General features: G+C 41.3%; 1 protein-coding gene and 1 pseudogene across 1 annotated transcript in view; one reads left to right on the top strand and one right to left on the bottom strand.

Annotated features, from left to right (window-relative positions):
* Window positions 1–6519: 6519 nt before the first annotated feature.
* Window positions 6520–7104, bottom strand: LOC109456834 (small ribosomal subunit protein eS7; annotated as a pseudogene).
* A 5828-nt stretch (window positions 7105–12932) lies between these two features.
* Window positions 12933–17216, top strand: part of CD109 (CD109 molecule) — a 207649-nt gene continuing 203365 nt past the window's right edge. The window contains exon 1 of the mRNA XM_019749315.2: window positions 12933–13101. The gene's annotated coding sequence lies outside the window, so the exon portion shown is untranslated. The remainder of the gene's footprint in view (window positions 13102–17216) is intronic.

The following is a 17216-nucleotide window of genomic DNA, read 5'->3' on the forward strand; positions in this document are numbered from 1 at the left end:
TTTTAAAAAGAAATTTCTTTGAAAATGTTCAACAAATAAAAATATATATATATATATATATATATATATATATATATATATATTTAAAAAACACCTTTGTATCCTGAAAGCCTAGAACAGTGTTTGACTCTTAATGAATAGTCATAGATAATAAATAGGTATCTGTTGAATAAATAAATAAATGTTCTTATAAATGATCATTTTGGAAATGAAGTTGATCCCTAAATTAAAGTGAACAAATATGACTAGAAGCCATCTCATAGTGCTGGTAAAAAGTACCAACGTGGATATATTTTACTGCCTTGGCCAGGCAAAGACTATTCAAATAATTGTTAGTCAAGAAGTTCATATATACGGTATGGGAGACTGTGTGTTGGAAATGGCCTCTGGAAAACAATCATAATCCTGAGGTCAGTTTTTATGGAGGATACAGAACTGAACTGGGTCTTACATGCTTAGTTTGCAGTAAGCAAAGAGGAGAAGTAAGACTATTTCAGGGAGGGGAGAATGGGAGATCTGCTTAAACTGAGAATGGGAAGTCTCTGAATAAAGTGGGGAAGGGAGTGAACTCAGATTATGGGGAGTGTTGAAGGTCACACAGAAGTGGTTGAGCTTAACTCAGTGGGTAATAGGGAGCCACAGAAGGTTTTATAGAGTGAGTAACTTAAGGAAAATAGTGTATAAAGAAGTTAGCCTGGAAACGCTGATAATAGTATTGGTTTCCTTCTACTGAGGGCCTGATGTGTGCCAGGTACTTGGCCAACAGCCCTAAGAGGACAAGAGTTACTGCTCCCATTTAACAGCTTTGTAAAATGAGACTCTGAGAGGTCAGTGACAGTAAATAGTTAAGTTAGGACGCACAGTTGGGTCTCTGCCTCCAAGTTTTGTGCTTTAGAGCAGAGGTGGACAAACTATGGTGCCCCTGCCAAATCCAGTTCGCTGTCTGTTTTTGTACTGCCCTTAAGTATGAATGGCTTTTATATTTTTAAAAGGTAGGGGGAAAAAATCAAAAGAAGAATAAAATTTCCTCGCGTAAAAATTCTATGAAATTCACGTATCAGGATTCCCAAATAAAGTTTTATGGGAACATATCCCCACACATTCTGTTACCTGTTGTCCATCAGGTTTCATGCTACAATGGCAGAATTAAGTGGTTTTGTCCACAAAGCTTAAAATTTTACTATTCGACCCTTTACAGGAAGTCTGCTGACTCCTGCTTTAGTTTTGTTGCTCAAAGTGTGGTCTGTGGACCAGCAACAAGGAGTATCATCTGGAAATTTGTTAGAAAGGCACAATCTCAGGCCCCACCCCGGACCTTCTGAATCCAAATCTTTATTTTAGCAACATCTCAAAAGATTTGTATGCCCATTCAAGTGTAAGAAGCATTATTATACTAGCGTGCTGTTTTAGTGCTGAAGGGTTGGAGGAGGGCAAGTCTGCCCACTAGGAAGGACATCAGGTGGCCAGAAGATTAGAAGAAAGAGAGGGAAGGGACAGGGTCCACAGATATTTAAAGAATGTCTGCCATTTAAGCATGCACAGGCAACCACACATTCCTGCTCCAGGCCTCTGGGATTCCTGCATATAAATCTGCAGAGATTAGGAAGCCATATACAAGTTAACATAGAAATCTTCATTGCTTACTATGAAAGTGTGTTTTACCCTGGCATTTTGAATAAAGCTAATCAACAGGAGGATAATCAAATTAGTCAGTATCCAACACTCATTTCCAACCTCCATTTGCCATTTTTGGACAGGAAAAGGGCTTCCTGACAAGCAGGAACACCCAGTCTCCCAGAAATTGGCCCGAAGCACTGCTGTAGGGAAGCTTAGAGAGAGGTAGTAGCTCAAATATTTTGCTAAAGCATTTATGCAAGCTTGGTTGTGAATGAGATGGTATAGTCTGAAGTCCTCCCTCAAAGATACGCTGCAAGGAAATGTGCCATTTGACCACTTTCTAATTTGCATTTTAATCATTAGTCAGATTTAAGGAAGTTTAATGCTCCATAATTTGAAACAACACTGGAGTATACAGCTGTCACTCTTATTACATGCCATTAAATATCACAATTTTATATTCTCAGGGGCTATAGTCCCAGTTGACTACTAGAAGTTAACAAACTATATATTTAAGGACAATTTTGCATTTGCTCAATTAGTGAAGAATGTGCAAGGCTCCAAGATATACAGATAAATAAGACAGAACAACAAAAGGGTCTGAATTCAAGAAGTTGACAGTCTAAAGGAAAGATAGACAGACATGTAAAATAATACACAACAAAACAACATTTTGGACCAGCACAGGCAATATATATACATACATATATTTTTCTCAGCATTGCCAGTCAGAGTCATTTGCTCCATTCTCTATGCTCGTCCAAAATGTTTATTATTATCATTGTTGTTATTACTATTATTACTGCTGTTATATATAATTTATTTTTAAAAATATCTTTATTTTAAAACATCTATTTATACACACATACTTTTAACTTTTTCTTTCTTTTTTTTAAGATTTTATTGGGGGAGGGGAACAGGACTTTATTAGGGAACAGTGTGTACTTCCAGGCCTTTTTTTCAAGTCAAATTGTTGTCTTTTCAATTTTAGTTGTGGAGGGTGCCGTTCAGCTTCAAGTTGTTGTCCTTTCAGTCTTAGTTGTGGAGGGCGCAGCTCATCTCCAGGTCCAGTTCCCGTTTCTAGTTGCAGGGGGCGCTGCCCACCATCCCTTTCGGGACTCGAACCGGAAACCCTGTGGTTGAGAGGATGCATTCCAACCAACTGAACCATTCCGGAGCTCAGTGGCAGCTCAGCTCAAGGTGCTGTGTTCAATCTTAGTTGCAGGGGGCGGAGCCCACCATCCCTTGGGGGAACTCAAGGAGTTGAACCAGCAACCTTGTGGTTGAGAGCCCACTGGCCCATTTGGGAATCGAACTGGCAGCCTTCGGAATTTGGAGCATGGAGCTCTAACCGCCTGAGCCACCAGGCCGGCCCCTACTTTTAACTTTTTCTTATGGACAAGTTCAAACATGCAAAACTAGAAGGAATGGGAGAATAATTTAATTCTTCCCTCACTTCCTACCTCCCATATACTCATCCATCAGATGCAACTGTTAATAACACATGGCCGGTCTTCTTCTTTCATCTTACCCCCACCTACTTACCCTATCTCCTACAGAAGTATTTTGAAACACATGCCAGGCATTCTAACATTTTGTGGAAACATGGTGTTTCTTCAGTGAGTATTTGAAAGATACCTAGGCATTCACTGGGCCAAGGAGAGGACAGGGATCCTTCAAGTGGAGGGACTTGCCTCAACACCAGCAGGAGGCAGGAAAGTGTAAGCCAGAGCCCACACCAGTCTAGCTTGAGGGAATAATTTTACAGGTATTTGTGAGAAATCAGGTCGAAAGGCGAAATAAGGTGGAAAGCTAGAATGTAAGCTCCGTGAGGGCAAGAACCTTGCTTGTATTTTGCGTCCTTGTATGAAATTTCTTGAATCCCCAAGTGCCTGATGGAGAGTAGGGCTCAAAGGCTGTGGAAAGGATAAATCAATGAAGGTGGGGACAGACCACAGCAGCCTTAGAATGCTAGGGTCTTGTACTTTGTTCTGGGGCCATTGAATTCGTTTAATTCAATTAAACGGGGAGGTGGATTGTTACATGATTAAACGGTGTTTGTGGAAGATGAACTCAAACAAAAACAGACTGAAAGAAAAATGAGCTCGCCAAATTCCTTGTGGGGATTGGTCCTGCGGGGGCCTCAGCAAGAACCACCTGATGCAACGCAGCTCCTCTCAGCTGAGCCTGCAGAAACTGGGATCTTTACCGAAACATTTTTTTTAACTGTTAAAATAATGGTAATAATTTCCGATTTTAAAAAATTTCATAGCATAACCTCAGGATAAAACAGTAAAATAAAACATGAAAAATCTTTTTCAAGTGCTATATAAATGGAGCACACAGCAATGTTTTCACATATTTTAAAATATAAGCTACAATTGCTTTGTATAATTTGATTTCCTACTACCAGGATAACACCCTCCAGGCAGGCCCTACAGGGATTCCTCTGAGGGAACTTTCTGCCTAAGGTGTCCCCAGCCTCTTCTCAGCTCACAGGGGTGACATCTGGTCTCCCTGTGCTCAGCCTGCTTTGTGGCAATTAGAGGTTGCGTAAGAGCAGGGTACACAGTACTTCAGTTTGCATTCATTTGGTCTGTTGCACATGTTATCTGGAAATTGCTCAGAGGTCAGCGGCATGAGGGTAAATTAGAACATGACTGAGTGAGTAAGTGAGTGAGTGAGTGGAAGCTGAGCAGAGCTGGGAAATGGGGTGGGACTAGCGCTGAGGTTGACAGTGTGTTCTTGCAGTGGCTGTGAGTACAATAGTCCAATTGAGGATGCTTGTTTCCAAATTCCATGCAAGCCAGCATGACCCTGATCTGACTCAGAGTCTTTATCCTGGAGCTCCTGCGCTTTAGAGTAGCGGTTCTCACACCTCAGGATGCAGTCTCATCACTTGGAGGTCAGGCTAAAACGCTGGCTTCTGGGCCCCAGAGTTTCTGATTCTGTAGGTTGGAGTGGGGCTTGATAAAATGCATCTTAATGAGTTTCAAAGTGTTACAGATTCTACTGGTCCCTGTACCATACTTTGAGAACCACTATTTAAACATGATGACAGGTTTAACAAATCATCTGTGTTAGAGGTCAGACTCAGAAACCTAGTAAATGAATAATGGTCACAGAGCATGCCTCCGGGCCAGTTCTACACGCTACCAAGCCTCTCCCTGCCCTGAATCCTGCCAGCCTTCAAAAGCCATTTCAGAAGAGGTTATTTCCCAGTCATCTTGCACTGTTCCAAGTCTCCCAGTTAATTTATGTGCATGTCGAATACAACAGTTGAACAAGTATGTTTTTAGATATAAATAATGTCTATAAATCAAGAATGCCACTAAATAGACTGTAGGATAATCTGAAAGGATTGATACTTGTAAAGGGACGATTAGGCCGCTCTCCTAGTTGGACTACTGTTTGAAAGCAGGTGGTTGAATCCTGCGGGCGCCAGCGGAATTCGAGCTGTAGCTAATCTTGCTGATGTAACCTGCCCTTTTTTCTGGCTCCCTGCGTGTTGCTGTTTTCCCCTTTGCTCACCTTAACATGCACACTAGCCTACAGTATCTGGAAAACTAGTGGAAACAGCAGTTTGGGAATGTAGCAGCAGGAGTCAGACAAGGCATGATGAGCAAGCAGGCTTTCAGCCAAGAAAGTCCTTCATCATTGTAAAAATTACTACTTTTGCATTGAGCTTTCTCAAAACTCCAGAGGCACACAGCCCAGGGGACTGAGCAGGGCCAAGAACCGCAGCGCGGAGGCCCAGCTCTGTTCACATATAACTCGCAGTCTTCCTGTTTAACTTAAATGGTCCTTGGTTAAGTCCGTTCTCTTTGTGTGTCCGTGCATGTTACTTAACCATTGCTCTGTACATTCCCCAGTGGCATATGAGCAAATGATTTTAAATATAGCTTTGTTGTGTCATATACATTCATTTATCCATTTATTCAGTTACAGCTATTCGTTCGCTAAATATTAATTCAGTGTCAGGTGCCATACTTGGTATTAGAACTACAAAGACAAGTAGATTTTAGTTTCAGACCCCCAGCGACTTTCAGGGCACTAGTGGAGACAAGACATGGGAAGAGATAATTCCAGCAAAGAGGTGAGTATTGAAATTATAGGATGTCCAATGATTGATGGAGCAAGGAGGGCTCAGAGAAGTTCCCCAGAGCCCTGAAGAGGTGACAATGGACCTGAGTCTTGGGAGATGAGTAGAGACATTCTAATGTAGGCCGAAGAAATAATATATGTAAAGGCAAGGAGATCAGAAAGAGAATGACTTACTCAGCATGGCTGCCTTGCAAGGTGTGGCTAGGGAGAGGCAGCAGATGGGACTGGAAAGGTAAGCAAGGACATTAAATAAAGCAATTGCACCCAGAACCAGCTATACCAGCTTTTGTCTTCGATAATATCATTTGGAATAGCTTGGCCAACTATAAAGTAGGGGAATTTCAGGAAGTGTGCAATAACCGATTATGAAGTTTTTAGCATATTAATTTTAACCTTAAAGACAATTAATTGCCTTTCTTTATAATGAGACTGAGAACAAGTATTCAGTTAAATATGTATTAGGAAGGGCAGTGTAGGTGATCAAGAAAACTCACTATGCTGTAGGATGGCGGGGAGTTTGACTCTACTATCTGATTTCAGTCATACTGGTTGAATATTATAACTATAAAATAATAAAAAAGACAATAATCTTATCAAAAGGGGTTTGTTCTTGTGTACAAACAATATAAATCTTCTCCAAGTGTGTAGACCTTTGTCTTCTGAACAGAGGAACCGTGGCATGCGACGGATTGGTTGGATTATCAATGTTAAAAAGTTACCATCTTTCTTCTCTCTCTCTCTCTCTCTCTCTCGCTTCCTCTTTTGTGTGTGAATGGTATTTTATTTGGCTATTTTTGTTTACAACTGAAACTCTGGTAATTCAAAGTTAACATCCTTGCGGGTGAGCTTCTTATGGACCTCAGAAAAAGTTCCATCCTTGTGTTCCACGTTGTTCTGCTGTGCTTTACCCAAATGAACGTTTATAAGCAGCCTGCCATCCAGTTTCACCCAAATTCTCTTGCCCACAGTTTCACTTGGGAAAACCAAGTCCTCCAAGATCGCATGGTGCACGGCTGTCAGAGTGTGGCTCTTATGACGCTTATGTTTATTTTTTCGTATGGCTTTTTCGAGTTGGCTTAGGCAGGTTTCTCCTCTGAACAATAAAGACAACGTGCTTCCCACTGAACTTTTTCTTCAGTTCACATGCTAGCCCCGCTTGGATTTTTGGAAAGATTTCAGTTGAGGAACAGGAACAAAGATTATAATAGCTTTCCGACTACCACCAACTTCAATTTCCTTGGCTGCTGTTATATTCAGCTCCCGTAGCTGCATCTTGAGGTCCGAGTTCATTTCCAGCTCAAGGAGAGCCTGGGAGGTGCCAGACTCAAACTCCTCAGGCTTCTCGCCATTGGGCTTCCCGATCCTTGCGCTTGAACTGCACATGGCCTTTTCCTGGGAAGAGCAAACAGCGACCATATTTTCAAATTTGTATTTACAGTCTTGAATATATAGAGAAAAAGTGATGTTCTAATTGAGTTTGCCTTTTCTTTTGCAGTTTTAGTATATGTGTCTTAGTCTATTTGAGCTGCTGTAGCCTGGATGGCTTATAAACAGCATTTATTTCTTCAAGTTCTGGAGGCTGGGAAGTCCAAGATCAAGATTCTGGCAGATTTGGGGCCTGCTGAGAGCCTGCTTCCTGGCTTATAGACAGCTGCTATAAGCTGCGGCAGAAGGGGCAAAGGAGCTTTCTAGGGTCTCTGTTATAAGGGCATTATTACAATTGATAGGTTCTTTTTTCATGACCTAATCACTTTCCAAAGGCCCCACCTCCAAATACCATCACATTGGGGATTAGGTTTCAACATATGCATTTTGAGGGGGACACAAACATTGTCTATAGCACTATGTAAATCAATTTTAAATGAAGCACAGTTCTCTGATATGTGACTATCAGATTTTTCTTAGCCATAAAGAGTTTAAACATTCAGAGAAATTTGTATCTATTGTGAAAGAGAAATGGAGAGGAGAAACAGTCTTGGTGAGGAGAGAAGGCTCTGGTTGTTGGTGAAGGCTTAGAGAAAATCCAGTCTTTCATTCATATTAATTTACTTAGTTTAATTTCCTGAGACATTTATTAAGCCCGACAATATGACAGGGTTGAGGCTTGAGGCGGAGACAGAGATGAAGGACTTGGTTCCTCCCCTCAAACTGCTCAAAACCTGGGGTAATGAGAAGTTATAATGAGATGTAATACGTGATTTAACAGAAGTTAGCACAGTGTCACAGAGATACAGAGAAATAGTCTCTAATTCAATGTTCGGGATGTAGTGTATGGAGGGTTGCATCCAAAAGATGTTAATACTTGACTTAGGCCTTTTAAAAAAAATTGTTTTATGAAACATTTCAAACACTGAGAAGTACAGAAAGTAATACGACTACCATATGACTATCATCCCGATTTAACAGATGGTAATATGTCTGTCATATTCTTTTCTGTAGTTTCCAATGTTTGAGACATTTCAGAAAACAGGAGTTGGATCCCACACCCTGGCAAGCTCTTTTGCAATTAGTTGCTATAAGTATTTTGGAGGCAATACTCCTGATACATAAGCTCTACATCTTAGTAAACCTTGTGGATCTGTAACCTCATCTGGCCGTCACTCCAGCCCTCTGCAGTGCGCAGAATGAGAATCGGAGCTCTCATTTTGTAAGGCAGGAACTAGAGTCCACAGAGAAAGTTGATCGGAATAAATGCTGTAAGAACATGCAATTTTATTAAAAACACTTATATGTGTCATTTATTCTTCAGACGTGCATATTAGATAGTAGCTTCTGGATATGAAAAACCCACCAGAACTATTTTTTTTCTCATAAAAGACATCATAACAGTGAATATTTACAGCCCTTATAGCTGATGGGGGGCTTCATGCGCATTTAAGAACACAAGCTTCACAAAGCAGTGAGATTGACATAATGATGCTAATTTTTGAGACTGAGCCTCACAGAGGCCTCATAACTTGCCCACTGTTGCACTAGCCTGGAGCGGCAGATCTCAGGTCCTGATGCCATATTCATCTCACTATACCATGTGGCCAAAGTTTCACCAACTGGTGCAAAGTGCATAGTCTCTGGGGAAAGAGGCTTGAGTATTTGTGGCTCTGCCTTCCCTTCCAGTTTTGGGGCTGTAAGACCTGTGTGCATTGTAAGGGAACTGTTCTGTTTGACTCAGAGCGCGTTCGTTCACACAGTGCTGCTGCTTGTAAACAATGCAATTTTATCTCCCTCCTGTGGTGGCATTTTTTCAGTCCATTTTCCTTGTTGCCGCTTCTCTTCAGTTTATGGCCCTGTAGTTATCAGTGCTCTTGTCAACCCTTCTGACCTTTCTTCTAAATTTCTTGCACCAGCAGTTAGCATAGGATACCTAATCCTATCTTTAGCACCCTGCCAGAAAAAGCTGCCATATCACAGTGTAAAGTGTGGCTTCCTGAGCTGCCTCCTGGCAAAGGGCTCGTGCTTATCCACCTTTGGTCCAACCCCAGGGTCTATGGGTTCCAGGAGAGGTGATGAAGGGCTGTGACAAATGCCTGCCCTGGCAGACGGAGCAAGCGCTGGCTAGCTTGCGAGGTCAGTGTGGCCATGGCTGTCCCTGCGAAGGGCTTTCTATGCCTTCAGATGACAACTGCACCTGCACTGACCCACCTGCCTGGTGAGGCCTTCACAAGTGCCAGCATGTTTGGGGGTCTTTACTTCTAATCCACTGGCAGTTGCCACCGCTAGGCCACTGAAAGAAGCTAAGCAGGGTCCAAAAGAATTAGCTGCCAGTCTTGAGAGGCACCCTGAGGGAGAAGCCTGGGCCTAGAGAAGGCTGCAGACCTGCATTCAAGGTTGGGATGTTGGGAGGCTACAGAAAACTCTGACTCAGTATGGCTCAAAAGGGAAATTTATTAGTCTTCATAACCACAAGTAGGGTGAACTCCAGTCCTCGTGTGATCAGTGAGTGCCTCAGTGATGTCATTAAGGATACAGGGTTTTTCTGCCTCCTCATTCCTGCCGTCCTCAATGTTCGTGTCATCCCAACACCAGTCTTGCCAGTTCCCCTCATGGTTCCAAGATGGTTCCCACATAGGCTGCCAGGCAGTCAAAGCTACAGGCTTCCCTTGTCACTACTAGTAGGCGGACACCTCTCCCAAACACGGACTATAACTCCTCTGCTTCAGTCTGATCAGCCCAACTTAGGTGCCCAGACTACCACTCCTGGACCAGTATTGCTGGCCATGGGAATGCCAAGTTGAGGGGCTTAGACTACTTTGTCTCATATAGAAACTACTAGTCACATGTGGCCACTGGGCACTTGAAGTGTCAGTCTGAATTAAGATATGCTTTAAGTCTAAAATACTCATCATGTTCCGAAACCTCTCTCTCTCTCTCTCTCTCTCTCTCTCTCTCTCAAAGAAAATATCTGTAGATGTAAGAAATGCCCAACTTTGTAGAAAATTTTTATGAGTTTATTTGAGCCAAACTAATGACAATTGCAGAAGCAGCATTTCAAATGCTCTCAAGAATAAGTCTTGCAGTTTCTTTCTTGTATTTGAGATGAAGGACAGAATGTAAGGAAGATTACACGAAGGTGGGAGAAAGCAAGGTGGGGATTGGATTACAGGACAGTTAAGCTCACACTTTCACTTACTAGGAGGGATCTGAAAGAGGGCATTTCAAAGATGTGTGAACCTAGGTGCACAGAAACGATGGACACGGCTTGCTTATGGCAAAGATAAGCCTTTTCCTAAAGGAGTTATATGGAAAAAAAGAAAAGGAAATACAAAAAAATTTTTTAAAAAGCTATAGGCCTGGGTCATTACTACCCGCCATGACCTGCCCAGTTAGGAACCTATGATCTGATTACCCTGGGAGGTTATTTTCTATAGAAACCGGTTTTTGTCCACATATCTCTTTAATGTTTTTTTCATATTGATTACATGTTGAAATGATGACATGTTGGGTATACTGGGTTAAATAAAATTTATTATTAAAATTAATTTCACCTGTTTATTTTTACTTTTTTAATATGGCTACTAGAAAATTTAAAATTACAGATGCAACTTGCTTTATATTTCTATTGGGCAGCACTGGCTCAGAACTGGAGAGGGTCACATACCTGAATAAAATCGTGATTCTTTCAGAAGAAGGAAGTCTTCTCTTTGAAATAATCAATGCATCATTTTTCTTTGCAGGTATTTAATAAAGAGGATGGATGAAGTGCAAACAATGTGGGGCTATGCATTCACTGAGAACCATTTATGTGAAAATGTGCTGTGCTAACTGTTGTGGGAAAAAGAAATTGCTGACTGAGTAGGGGAGATAAGATATGTAGGCATGTGAGTGGTGCTGATAATAAGACTGCAGGATTTCAGATTTCGGAGAGAGCTTGTCTTGTGTGATGACAGAATGCCAGTTTGATCTGAGCCTTAAAGGTAGATGGGATTTCAATAAAAGAAGTCAAGTGGCAAGAACTGGCTTGGGAGACTTGGGAGATGTTTTAAGTGGAGAGAAAAGCACAGGGAAAATGCTACGGCAGGAAAGCGTAAACTGGAATTGTAGGTTAGTGGGAGCTGAGGGTTAGAGGAAAAGACTGGATCACACTCCTGAAGGCCTTATACCACCACTGTGGTGAATCCTACTAGCAGCTTTATTCTGGAACGGCTGATGGGAACATTTAGTAAAGAGCTATGGGCACCAGTAAAACACATCTTTAAGTACTTTAGCAAATGAGCTTACTTAAGCCAGTTCTCAAGTCTCCTATTGTTCTTAGGAAGTGTTCATAGTCCGGTCAGCATAGTTTAGTACTTGGGTGTATGTAATCCTGGGTTGCAATCCCATCTGTGCAATTTATTAGAGGTGAGATTTGGGACAATTTCCTTAACCTCTCTTTGCCTCGAGTTCCCTTTCTGTAAAACGGGAATGATAACACTATACTTCAAAGGGTTGTTGTGAGGATTAAATGAGTTAATATATGGAAAGTTCTTAGAACATAAAGTGCCTGCACATAGTATGTGCTATGAGTTTGTTTAAAAAAAAAAAATTGGTAGGCTATTGCTGACTACACGAAACAGGCAGCTAGAATGCCACTACTAGGGGGGACAAAAATTATTTTTTTCAAAATCTGTATATATGTAATAACTACATGGACATAAAGATAATGCACAGATTGAATCCTGTGGGAAGTACTACCCTCGGCAGGTCAGTCTGGCACAGTCAGGCTACTTCCACATCTCCTGCAACACTTGCGAACCCTGCTTGGCTGATGTCCGCAGAAATTGTTGCAGCATTTACGAATAAATCTCCAAGCATTTAACAAAAGTGGTGCAAAATATATTAACTAAGTCTAAGTGTTTCTAATAAAATAGGATATTTTTTCAAAATGTAGTGCTGAATTAGGCTTTATTTTCTTTTTAACATGCACCTCCACCAGCTTCCCTCCCTCCTTCCCTTTCACTGGGAGAAAGTGAAGAATAAAAACATGTTTTCTGAATTTAGATAAATTGCTCAAATCCCCTAAGGCGATCCTGGCTTGCCCCAGCCCGATTTTCTGTCCAGGTGTAATCATTAATAGCATTCCTTTCCCTCTTAAAAGTCGTGGTTTGGATGGTAAGCCATATGGTCATCTCATCTATGGGAAAAGGAGAGGGATTTGCATATGGGGCATTAGGGATATCAGTGCATGGGGGGTATGTGTTTTTGGATATGAGCAGAGAGATTTAGAGGTGCAAATTTCAGTTTGGGTGGCATTCTGGGCTTTGGGCCTGGCAGGAAGCTGTTCTGGGCAGGGCGCGGGGTAGCCCAGACTCCAGGGGTCGAGGGGCACCAACAGCGCAGTTGTACGCGGAGGTGAGGTCCCCTTTCCTCGCAGGGCATGTCCTCCCTGACCTCGTGCCATTCCACTCGGCTCTCAGAGCTGGGGCGCGACCTGCAAGACTGCCTGGGCTGCACTCAGACAGGACTCCTGGAAACACCTGGGCAGCTGGGGGTGGTCGTGGGGCCCCCGCCCACCCTGGGGACACTGGTGGGCCCCAACATACTCAGAGCTGGCCTGTCCCAGCGAGGACAGGTTTTCATCCCCCACACCGGCAAGCGCGCCAACGACCAAACGAGGGTATTAAATATTCTATTGATTTTCTAAACTTGGCTGCAGCTGCTGTGTTCCTCGAGAGTAACTGAGTCCCGGGCAAGAATCCCTAAGCCCGACACATTCTGTAGGAGACATTGCATTTTCCAGAAACGATTTTCTAACCACCAGGCCTCAAGCCAGCGTCTTCCCCGCGTCCCTGTTCCTGCCTGAAAAGACAGATTCCTGTCCTGTACAGTCGAAGCCGGCTCTTCCAACCTTAGTGAACCCTTTACCCTGGCCTGGGAGCAAAGGTTTGCCATAGTGCCTTTTTTCAGGTGAGTTACAAAAACGGGTGCAGGCTGGGCGGGGTGGCGCGGGAGCGGGAGAGGAGTCGGTTTGGGGTACCCGGGCCTCTGCAGTTTGCTAGTGCGGTGACCCTGGCCTCTGGGAACGAGCCCCGGGACCTGTGCTTTTGGATTCCACTGCTCCTGTGGGTTTTACAAATTTATCATTGTTATATTGTCATCTTAAGAGCTAGTTCTGCATTTTAGGTTAAAAACCAAGAAATGGGCATTGTTTTTTAGCGCCCCTGCTGCCGCGAGCTGCGGGTCGCCCCTCCCTCCTCCGGCGGGTGTAGACGCGGCGGGCGGGTGTAGATGCCGCCAGCGGCCGGTTCCGAGGCCCCGCTGTGACTTTCCATTGTTCCGGAGGCCGGTGCCCGCCCCGCCGCCCCGGCTGAGTCATTCTCTATTCTTCTCTTTGTGTTTCCTCTCTACGAGCGCGCAGAGATGGTTGCTCTAATAATCCTCTCTCCTCGGAGAAAATAAATCTAGTCTTTGATAGTTCTGATTCACGAGTCAGCTAAAATATGAGTCAATTCAAGTTTCCCGAGATCTGTAAATATCTACTCCACCCCACCCTGATGGGAAGTGACCGTAGTTCATGTTTCGCCACCAAGTGGCTCAAATCTGGAGGACGGCTGTGGTGTCCAGCGTAAAATGATCCGCGCGCTGTGAGTGGTTTCTAGGGCAGTGAAACTGCAGTGTATTCCAAGCTTCTGAAGGGGAGAGGGAGAGGGGGAGGGGCAGGGGGAGGAGGAGGGAGGGAGGGAGGGAGAGAGAGAGAAAGAGAGAGCGAGAGAAAGCGAGAGAGAATGCTTTAATAATTAGTTCTTTAAAAGCAGTTTTTAAAAATATAAAATCTTTACAGTAAATATATGGTGGACATTATACTGGGATAAGGGAGTAGAGAAAGTAACAACTGAATGGCATTCGCCAACGGTGTCTGGTTTTTTTTGGCAAGTAAACGTAAGTCATTTGACATGGCCTGTGGGCTGACCTGAATATCAACAAGGGCCACTTTGTAGGCCGAAGAAGCCACTCTAGCCCAGGCTGAGGTGTAAAGTTTATAGGGAGATGAAGCTGGAGGGTGGGGAACTCCTGCCTAGAGTTCGTGGTGCAAAAGCCAGGAGAACAATCAGTTCTGGGGCTGACCCTAAGTTTTTGTACTTTTTTTAAACAATGTATTTTTTCCTGATTAAAATAAATAATTTTTATTTTTGAAAATTTTAAAAAATAAGAAAGCACAAAGGAGAAAACATTTTAATTACCTGTTATCCTACTATCCAGAAGTAATCTCTGTTAACTTTGGTGTACATATTTAGTTTTTTTTTAACCTACGCATATTTTATTTAAACAAAAATGGAATCACTGTATTCAAGAGAATTGTAAACATATGCCCACACAAAACACCTGTACATGAATGTTCATAACCGCAGTATTCATAACTGCCAAAAAGGAAACAACCCAAATATGTCCATAAACTGATGAATGGATAAACAAAAAGTGGCACATTCATTCAATAGAACATTATTTGGCAATGTATGATACATGTTACAACATAGGTGAACTTTGAAAATGTGCCAAGAGTAGTTTTGGAGACTATTAGAGAAATGTTCATGATCTATTACTGAAGCCAGACACACACAGACCACATGCTATATGATTTCATTTGTATCAAATGTCCAGAATAGGAAAATCTATAGAGATGGAAAGTAGATTAGCTGTGGAATGGCCTGGGGGGCGGGGGGGGGGGGGGGGGGCTGGGGGGGGAAAGGGGAGTGATTGCTAGTGTACAGAAGTTTCTTTTTGGAGTGATGAAATGTTCTGGAATTAGATTATGGGGTAGTTGCACAACTCTGTGAATGTACTAAAAACTACTGAATTGTACATTTTTTAAAAGGTGGATTTTATAGTGTATGAATTATATCTCAATAAAGCTGTTATTAAAAAATGTAATCACACTATACCTAGTAATATATTATGAACATTTCTCTAATAGTCTCCAAAACTACTCTTCTGTAACATTTTAATTATCAAAGTAATGCACATTCATTGTAAAAATATTTAAATAATTCAGAAGGCTAAAAATGAGAAAGTGAAGTATTTTTCCCCTGCACAACTTCAACACCTGCAGAGTACTGCTTAAAAATTATTTTTATCTCATACCCTTCTGTTTATAGAATCTTATGTTTAGCGCAAACCCACTGTCTTGTTTTTAATTTCCCCCTTCCCCCATCTCTACTCATTCTCCTCCCCTGCCCTGCCACTCACTCTAATGTGTTTACTATGTGTTCTAAATTATGCAAGTATCTTTGGAAAATATCATATTTTTTGTATGGGTTCTTAAATTTCAGAAGTGGTATTGGGCTATAAGTGTTCTTTTCACTCAATACTTTTTGAGGTCTCTGCATGTTCCTGAGTGGTGATATTATTCCATAGTAAACATTCACCACATTTAACTCATATATTTCCCTAGTGAGGGACATCTTGGTTGCCTCCAACTCTGTTACAATAAACAGTGTGTTATATATGCTCCCTGAAGAACTTGAGCAAGAATCACTGTGACATATACCCAGCTGTGGGGCATTGTACAGAATCAAAATATGTATTCTTATTTAATTTAAATACAAATATTTTGCTTTCTGGAATGGATATGCCAGTTTATAGTCTTGCCTTTCTTCTTGTAGACAAGAATTTTCACCTTCCCACATCCTTTACCAACACTGGGTAGCATCAAACTTTCTAATTTATGCCAATCCTATCTAAAGTAATATCTCGTGATAGTTTTAGTTCGCATTTCTTTTTGTTTCTATAATTACTAGGAGTTTGATCATCTCTTCATATTCTTGTTTGACATCTGGCCTTCTGTCAAGTGAGTTGTCTTTTCATTGCTTGCTCATTTTTCTTTTTGAGTTTTCTGCCTTTTTCTTGTTGATCTGCAAGAGCTCTTTGAATATTTTAGATATTAACCTCTTATAGTGACAAGATGTTATAATCTCTCCTGCAGTCTGTCATCCATTAACTTTGTCTGGTATATTTTGATGAACAGAAATACTTAATGTAGTGAAATCCATCTATTCCTCTCTTCCCATTCCAACACTGTAAAGATATTCTCCAACATTTGTTCTTTCTAGTCACTTTCTAATATCACGTACTACTCTTAATAGATCTTTTTCTATGTACATATCTTTATATCTATATCTATATCTATGTCTATCTATATAATTTGCTTTTTTGTTAACAAAAATAGTATAAAACAATTTGTATATTGCTAAGGAACTCTTTTGCATCATTCAACAAAATGTATGACCATTCTCCTACACCTCTATCTTAGCTCTTTCTCATTCATTTTAAGGGCTGTGTAGTATTCTCTACTATGAATGTACCAGAACTTATTTAACAATGTCCTTATTGATGAGAAATTGACAATATTCCAAAAAATGTTTGGTGCTTGTTTAAGTATTTTTTAGGCTAGATTGCTATAGGTAGAATTGTTGGTTCAATGAAAATGTTTATTTAATTTTGATATACTGCCCAATTACTCTCCAAAAAATGTTGTACTAATTTTTGTGCTCATCAACAATGTACAAACATGATTTTTTTTTCCTATTGTAATGAGGCTTATTCCTTTACTTTTAAAAAAATTAATTTTATTGGGGTAACCATCGGTAAATAACCATTATGTAATTTTCAGGTATATAAGATTATAATTCGACATCTATGTACTTTATTGCATGCTCCCCACTTGAACTCTAATTTCCTTTATTAACATATTTTTGACTCCCTTTACCATCTTCGCTCTTCCCCCACCAAAATGATTTTTAATAGAGACAGCATAGCATAGGACTAAAGAAATTCTGCTCTAACATCGGAGAGACCTGATTTGAATCTTGTTGCTGCCACTTAGCTATGTGACTTTCTCAGTTTCCTCATCAAAAAATGGTGGTACTGAAACCTACATGATAGGGCTGTGGGGAGAATGAAATTAAACATTAAATGAAGAGCCCTCATATAATACCTGGCACCGATTCTCTACTCTGAGAAATTTACAAATATTGTTATTTATAATAGAATAGTAGATACCACTAATTCGAATTTTGAACATGTCT

The sequence above is a fragment of the Rhinolophus sinicus genome, linkage group LG05 (genome assembly GCF_036562045.2).
Source record: "Rhinolophus sinicus isolate RSC01 linkage group LG05, ASM3656204v1, whole genome shotgun sequence".
NCBI lineage: Eukaryota > Metazoa > Chordata > Mammalia > Chiroptera > Rhinolophidae > Rhinolophus > Rhinolophus sinicus.